This window comes from Quercus lobata, chromosome 4 (genome assembly GCF_001633185.2).
Source record: "Quercus lobata isolate SW786 chromosome 4, ValleyOak3.0 Primary Assembly, whole genome shotgun sequence".
NCBI classification, from domain to species: Eukaryota; Viridiplantae; Streptophyta; class Magnoliopsida; order Fagales; family Fagaceae; genus Quercus; species Quercus lobata.
In genome coordinates, this window is record NC_044907.1 from 53,058,568 (window position 1) to 53,067,055 (window position 8,488).

Below are 8,488 nucleotides of genomic sequence, written 5' to 3' on the forward strand. Positions count from 1 at the left end.
GGTCCTCCTGAATGTCTCAGGAAGGCTTCTATTTATAGGAGTTTGGGGGTGGGTGAGCGACACGTGGCGGAGCTTGATTGGTGACACATGTCACAGCCTGATTGGTCCGCTTAAGTCATCGCTTACACGTGCGAGGTTGCTTGTGTCATCGCTTACACGTGCGAGGTTGCTTGTGTCATCTCTTACACGTGCGCTGATGTGTGATTGGTTTTTGCATGACACTTAACAAATTTATGTTGGCTTCTGAATAGTGATAGCAAAACCTAATAGCAGTACGTGGTGCTTTGTAATTGGCTGTATTTTGTGGACTTGATAATGTGACGTGTCAGCTTGTGATAGGTCGGGAATTTTCCCTCTCTACACCATGTAATCACGCATCACTCTAGCAGAATGATCAATATGTCCTGTCAAGCAATTAGCAACAAAGTTTAGGTATGAATTTATGGGATCCGTATCGGCTGAGTGAGAAAGTGAATGGGGCGGAATCAGCGACGGGGGAAGCGGGGGAAGAGGAGGAATGGAGATATGGTCTGGTGAGATCAGCGGTCGCTGCATGTGGCAAAATAGAGGTGGAGGAGAGGAGAGAGAGAGGCAGAGGCGTGTTTAAGGAGAAAGACTTTCTTGCTTATGTGTCTTCTTATTTAATTGACACCTATCCCTATTCACAACAGTTGTTGCAAACATGTTTGGAAGAAATCTGTGTCCTTTATCCATACTATTATTTAAGAGGTTTTCCCTATTTGGATTCCTCAATTTTGATGTCTAAAATACCCTCATCATATCCACTTATAAGTTTTTAACTATCGAGGATAAATATGTAAATCAAAACTCTTATACTTTTAAGACCCACAAACTCATGTACACTTTACTAGTTTCTCTCGTTCTTCTTCAGATTCAAAACATTCGATTTAGCTTTACATCTTCTTCTTTCTTCTTCTTCTACTTTTAGATTTGGTTTCTAAACAATTTAAAAGGACTTTAAAAAAGGCTCCAACGGCTTTTCAGATTTTATTTTTTGCATTATCTTTTATTTTCTTTTGTTTATCATTGACTTTCTTTGAGTTTTAACTTGCCATGGCTACAAAGTACTTACCCATGGGTGAATGTGACTAGGGATTCAAAGGTGTTTAATGGTTGCTTATTACCCGTGGGCCATGGCTGACATAAAAATTTCAAATAAAAGGGTTTGTGATTGATCTGGCTTCTTGAGAAAGGATATTGGTAAGGCTCTTTCTTTTTTCTTTTTGCAAACTCTCTTTTGGGGTTTTTTTTTTTTTTTTTTGGGAATTTACTCTATTTTTTTAGAGGATTAGGATACTTGGTTTGGTTTTTTTTTTTTTTTAAATAAGAATTTACATTTTTTTAATTAAAAACAAATTAGGGGTGGGAATTTAAGGGTTTTTTTTTTTTTTTCTAAATCTCTTCTTCCCTATTTGAAAAGTATTTTCTAATTACATTCAGTTACTCCTTAGTCCTTCCTCTCTTTCCTTCTTCCTTTTTTTTTTTTTTTTTTTTTTTTTTTTTTTAGACTCAAATACTCTTAATTGTTCGATTACTCTTTTTTTTTTTTAAATGTTTTTTATAGGGAACTATGTTGGGTTACTTTAAAGAAAAGAAAGAAAAAATGTCAAAAAAAATATTCTCATATCAAAATCATGGTTTTTTTAAATCTTAAACAAAAATAATTAAATTTAAAAAAAAAATGATAAACATCAATTTGTTATAGATAAACTTCTCAAATTCAGATCTTCTTCAATTCCTAAGGTACTCTACTAATAGATTTCTTTAAATCCTAATCAAATTTTATCATAATCTCACACTAATTTGCCTTTTTCTTTTCTTTTCTTTTTCTTTTTTTTACTTTCAACAACAAAAATCTTTAAATTTAGGTTTCTTTTTTCAGTTTCTTTTCACGTTCTATTTCATTTTAAAAATATATATATATTTTTACAGTTTGGTTCATCTGGTAAGGATGAGGTTTTTTTTTGTTTTGCTATTTATTTTCACGTATGTAAGGATGATTTTTTTTTTTTTAATTTCTATAGAATTATTGATGTAGGTTACCGTCGGATAAGGATAGAGATCACACCAATTCTCCATGTTGATCTTTTTAATTTCCCTAAAATTTAGCTTTTTTATTTTCTTTCAAAAACTGATATCCTAAAAATTAGATTTTTTTTTTTTATTTCTTTTCGCATTCATTTTTATTCTCTACATATGGTGAGTTTTGTTTTGGATAGAATTATTGATATAGGTTACCGTGGGATAAGGATAGGTTTTTTTTTTTTTAATTTTATTCAAATTACCGTGGGTTTTTTTTCTTTTTTCTTTTTGATAATTAGGGTTGTTTTGAACTCATGAGTTAGTGGGAGAGTGGTTTTTTTTTTTTTTAAATACTTATCCTTATCCTTATCCCAATCTTTTCAAATACTACACCATGTTCAAAAAATAAATTACAGTTATTTCTTATTTCTTAAACAAAGAAATGCACATTTATCCTTTTTATTTGTTTGAAAAAATAAAATCATGTACAACTTTCAAATACAGATATTGAAATCACATTTTAAAAAACATCTCAAGTTCATCTCTTTTTTCAAAATTATCTTTCTTAGATTGGACTTTTATTTTGTTCCAAAATACCCTAAAAAAATAATTAGTAACTCCTCTTAGAATTAAGGTCAACAATGTCAAACACCACTCAACCTTCCCTTAAAAACATAAACTCAGTGAGAATATGCTTGATTTGAATTTTAAGTTATCATTTTTTTTTTTTGGACAACATGTTATCATAATGTTGTATATGCTATAAAGTTCCTATTTGTAACAAAAAAAAGTAATACATTTTACAATGTGAAAATAGGTTAATGGCAAATGCAGCTAGAAAGCAATTAGAATGGGGAACAAAAGATATTGCTACACCAACTTTTTCACCATAGCTTGCGTAGTTTGGATATGATTTTCTTACTATGTTTCTAATGTAGTGAATTTGTATAAAAATTATTTTGATGTAAATATTTCAAATTCCTTACATTGATCCATTAACTTCTTAATAATAGATTCGATAAACATTTGCACCCACTATTTTAAATTGATTATAATTACAAAATCATATTATACATTTTCACTTGATGTAAATTTTTTATTATTTATTTTAATAATCTAAAAATAAAAACTAATCACGCATTCTTTGTTATTGGAAAAACTAGCCTCTAAGCACGCGTGTTGTGCACACTCAAAGACTCTTCTATTTTTTTGGGGTAAAGGTTAATAATTTGTAACTATTATAATTTGGGATTACCACATTTTCCAATATAAAAAATAAAAATAAATAAATAAATAAATAAATAATTAGGTGTGTGATGAATATTATATGTTTGTGAGTGATATTTTTTTCACATTCTTAGGTTTTTTTGTAGTTGAGAAATGTAGTAATCTCATATTATAATAAATGCAAATTATTAACTTTTACCCAAAAAATAGAAGAACCTCTAAACACGCCCATGCTCAGGGAAAATTATTAGGTACTCTTAGAGTACCATAAATTCGTACTCTCTCCTCTCACATGAATGGTAGGTCCTACCATAAATTTAATTAGTGGGACCCACCATTCATGTAAGAGGAAGGAGTACGCATTTATGGTACTCCGAGAGTACACAATAATTTCCCCATGCTCAGAGGCTAGTATGTATGAAAGATGTTTCACCATCAATTTTCCCTTTTGTTCAGGCTGATTTAACCACCGTTTCAGAATAAAATAATTTAGTGTCTTACTTCTCCAAAAAAAAAATATATATATATATATATATATCATAATTACATATTAACAACTATCATTATTATTAAATCTATAATTGGAAAAAAAAAAAAAAAAAGACTGTTAATAATCATCATTAATATTAAGTTTCACATTTAAACAAAAAATTATTAATAACTACAATAATTATTAATTTTCATATTCATACAAAAAATAAAGGAGATAAGAAATCATATTTTGTTTTTTAATAAAATTGTGCATTACACAAGTTCCTAACTAGTTTAAACTAGTCACTAACCGATGTGATACATGGGATAGTTAAATAAAAATTGAAAGTACTTATTTTGCTTGAAGGTCTATAACTTGACTTTAAAAAAAAAAAAAAATGTATAACTTGAAAATGAATGAAAATAACTAATTTTTTGTTCAATATAATGGTTTAGAAAAAAAAATTTCTTTCATATCATTGGTTCCATATAACACATCCCGGCATTAGCTATTCTTCGGTGATGACTTCACACAATAATCAACTGCAATTAAATCTACTATCCAAACCCAATCTAATCTATGTTATCTTGATAGTAGATCTACAAATTGGGTTCTCATATCCTCAATCATTTAGAAGATAACTAAAATAATGATTGTATCTAATGTATAAATTTTATTCTTTTACAATATAAAATTATTAAAATAATTAAAATAAAATCTAATGTTCTTGAAATTTTTTGAAATAGAATTTTAAATTTCTTAGAACTTAATTAATAGAGTTTCTATTTTACCTAAAAGTGAACTATCACAATTAATGAGAATTTAACCATTTTTTTGTAAAGAGAAGATAACCATAGGCCCAATTTTTATTTTATAGCATAGGACGTTACAGTCAGATCCGTACCAAGTGTAATACATTAGTCCATTATGATAATTCCAAATAATATCCTAATACTTATCTATATGAATTTTCTTTTTATTGATTCTATAAAGGATGGAGTTTAATAGAAGTTATTTAAGATCCAACATATCCAATTTTTTCTTTAAAAAAATGTAATTTCAAAAATCTTTTAATCTAAATTTTTTTAATCATAAAATAGACTCTATCTAAACTCTAAAGGAAAGCATTCGGAATGATCACATCATTGATACCATATCACAATGGTTGCAAATAGCAATATTATTATTCACGACTAATAGATGAACAATGAAACTGTGAATTAACAATTTAACAATTCAAATACCAAGTTTAAACTACAGTAACACATATACAAAAAACTCCAAATATTGGAACATACTTCTTCTGTCATTTTCATTATTCAATCAAAACCAAAGTTTCAAAGATAATTCCAATTATATTAAACCCAACACATACATACACATGAAGGTAAAGAATTCCAAAAATAAAAACAACAATCTCCAATACCCTTTGCCTAATACAGTCACAATTTTTTTTTCCCAAATTGTGCGTTCTTTTGTTCTTTTTCCATTTATATTTCATCATTTTTTTCTATTTAACCAAAATATCTCTTATATATGTTAACATTAAACCCAATAAGAAAACTTTATATACCTTTTGTTTTGAAGGCGCTCCAAGAACCAAAATCAATGCAAGAGACTGTACAGCAGAGTGGTGTTAGAAGAATAATCGCAAAATAAATAAATAAATAAATAAACTATTTAAAATATAATATAAGAATGAAAATCCGACTTGAAATTGTAACAAATAATCCCTAAAAAAACTATTTATAATATAATATAGGATTATGAATTTCTAAACAAATTTGGTTAGAGTTATGGATTCCTAATCAAATTTGGTTATATAATTTTTTTTTTTTAAAAGGATGAATATGATGGTAGAGTCCATTTGATATAAAATTTAAATCCTATTGAAATTAAAAATGATATATATTTGTTGAGTCTCATTTGATATAATTATAGAGATTAAATCTTATTAAAATTATAATTTCTAACCAATGCTAATATATAATTAAAAAAAAAAATGAAAAAAAGAAGAGAAAGAAAACGGGGTTGATAGATATACGGAAATATTATAGATTTTTTTTTTTAAATGTCATCAATGTAGAAATTATAAAATTAATGGAGATATATTCCATTTTTTGGGATACATATATTAATGGAGTTATTATATAGTTTGCTAGGATTATCTAAAAATTCCCTAATTAGGTCTCCTTTAAGTATAGTGGTTGTATGACACCAAACAACAAAAAGTTTTTTTTTTTAAAGAAATTTTTAAAATTTTCTATAATTTGGTGCTATAAAATCGAAAGAATTATCAAAGGTCAGCCAAAAGTCAAAGGCTTCAATTTTATATATATACACACACACACACACACACACACTAGAGTACTATTTTAAGGGGTTCCCCTATTGGGAGTTCTCAATTTTAATGCCTAAAATACCTTCAAATTTACCAATTTGTAAAGCTAAAAAAATAGGGTTATACATGTAAAATTACTAATTTAAAAACTCCTAATTTTTAACTAAATTTAAAAAACAGTTTCTTTTATCTCTAAAAATAAAAATGCTATCCCACGTTTCTAGCCCAAAAAACCTACCCCGGCCACCCTTTTTTTTTTTCAAATTTGTGGATAACTACACATTTAAAAACTCAAGTAAAATACTAATGTTCAGATAAAAGTAAAACTACCACTCTCCAACAATCATAGGCTATTTAATTAAAAATTCGATGAATAAAAAAACCTACTCCAAGTTAATTTTTTATATTCACATCCTCCTCCCTCACCCTCAAAAATAGGTCCCACAACTATTTGTTATGCCAAAAACTTCATAAAAGACAACTTTGATCTTTGATGCGTCTCCACTCTTCACATTCAACTTCCCACTACAAATCCTAAAATGTAGCTTACCTCTTTAAATTTTAAAAATTAAAATACTCACTTCTATATAAATAAAAACTTCTCTCTACCAAGCGGCTATCTCTATATATTAAAAGGATTCTTAGAATGAGTTATTATCTTTTGCACTGTCAAAATTACCCCTCTTATAACAACACTACAAAAGTTTGCAAAAGTTTGCAAAAGTTTCTCTGTAGCAAGTCTAGGGTCAAAAAAACCCTAGCCGCTCAGTAGAAGGTCGTGCCTATCTCTAGGCTTTACAGTTCTCCACGCTTTGTGTTTTTCGAACGTTGTGAGACAGTGTTTTCCTGAGTTTGTTTTGCAATAGTATCAAAAATGGAAGATCTCTCAGTGATGTGGAAAAATCTCTCATTAACAGAAGAGGAGGATAGTGAGTACAGTGGTAAGCCAGTAGAAGCACTCGGAGGAAAGGTTATAGCGGCCAAGTTTCACACACGACGTGTACTCAATATGGAAGCCATTGCGCGAACCTTTAAACAACTATGGTGAACGAAGAAAGGTTTTGAAGTCAAAGATATGGGCAATCACATAGTTCTCTTTGTATTTTCGGACAAGACAGATGCGGATAGGGTATTGCTAGGTGAGCCTTGGAGTTATGACAAGTATTTTGTTTCTCTGTGCAAGTTGGAGAAAAATGGTGCAGTGAAGGACTTAGTGTTTGACCGAACGGCTTTCTGGGTTCAAATCCACGACATCCCAGTCTGCGATATGAATCCAGAAGCGGCTACTGAGATCGGTAAGGTCTGTGGGGAAGTGCAACCGGGTATTCGGGACTGGGGCAATCAAGATGGCAGCACGTTCATGCGAATTAGAGTACGGGTTAATACTTCAAAGCCTCTGTGCCGAGGACGAAAACTCCGTAGAGAGGATGGAGAGATTGGCTAGATACGCTTCAAGTACGAGCGGCTACTGATAATGTGCTACTGGTGCGGAAAACTTTCTCACAGTGACAAAGACTGTGAGCTATGGGTTAGGAGCAACGGGTCACTTACTGAAAGCGACAGACAATTTGGTGCGTGGCTCCGTGCCCCGCTGTTCAACTCAAAAAAATGCTCGGCAATCCGGGTGGGTGGCGAAGATGAGGTGAACCTTAAGCATGGTGGATAGAACCAGAGGGTGATCGGAGAGGTAGTGGAAGATGTAGGACGCCAGAGTGGGAATGGAAACAGCCCTGTGAACGACCGGAACCGCCAGCAGAAGGAGGAGACCTGTGGACCGTTTCCTACAAACAAGGAAACTGGCGCAAATTCCGTTACCGTAATCCCAGGTACGGAATTTAATGCAGCACGTGATTCTTGCGGAGTAACGGATTTTCAGGAGACGTTACGCGGGATTGATGAAGCCATTTCAAAATATGATAATTCTGGGGTGGACCTTAAGTCAAATGGACAAACGTCCTTTTTGGGCCAAGCTGAGGCCCATAAAACATCAACCATGCTGGGAAAAAAGGGCCGTGCTTTAAGTGAAGATGAAGATATGCTCCCAGTAAAAAGCCCACAAGGAAATGATTTTAAGGCTCGTGGGTGGAAGAGATTAGTTAGTGACCGGCCTTATGCAGAAGTCCAGAATACAACCATGCAGAAAAAAAGAGCAGTACATGACGAAGAGGATGAAATGGAAGTTGGGGTTTTGAAGAAGAAGCTCTGTTCCTTTGACACAACACAACAGCAAACGGTGGAGGCTGCGGGACAGCCCCACCGAGAGCAATGAGTTGCCTTGCTTGGAACTGCCGTGGGCTTGGGAACCCACTGGCAGAGGATGAGCTTGAAACCATTATTCAAGCACAAGATCCCCTAATTGTTTTCATGTCGGAAACCTGGTCTGGAAGAAAACGGTTAGAAAAGTT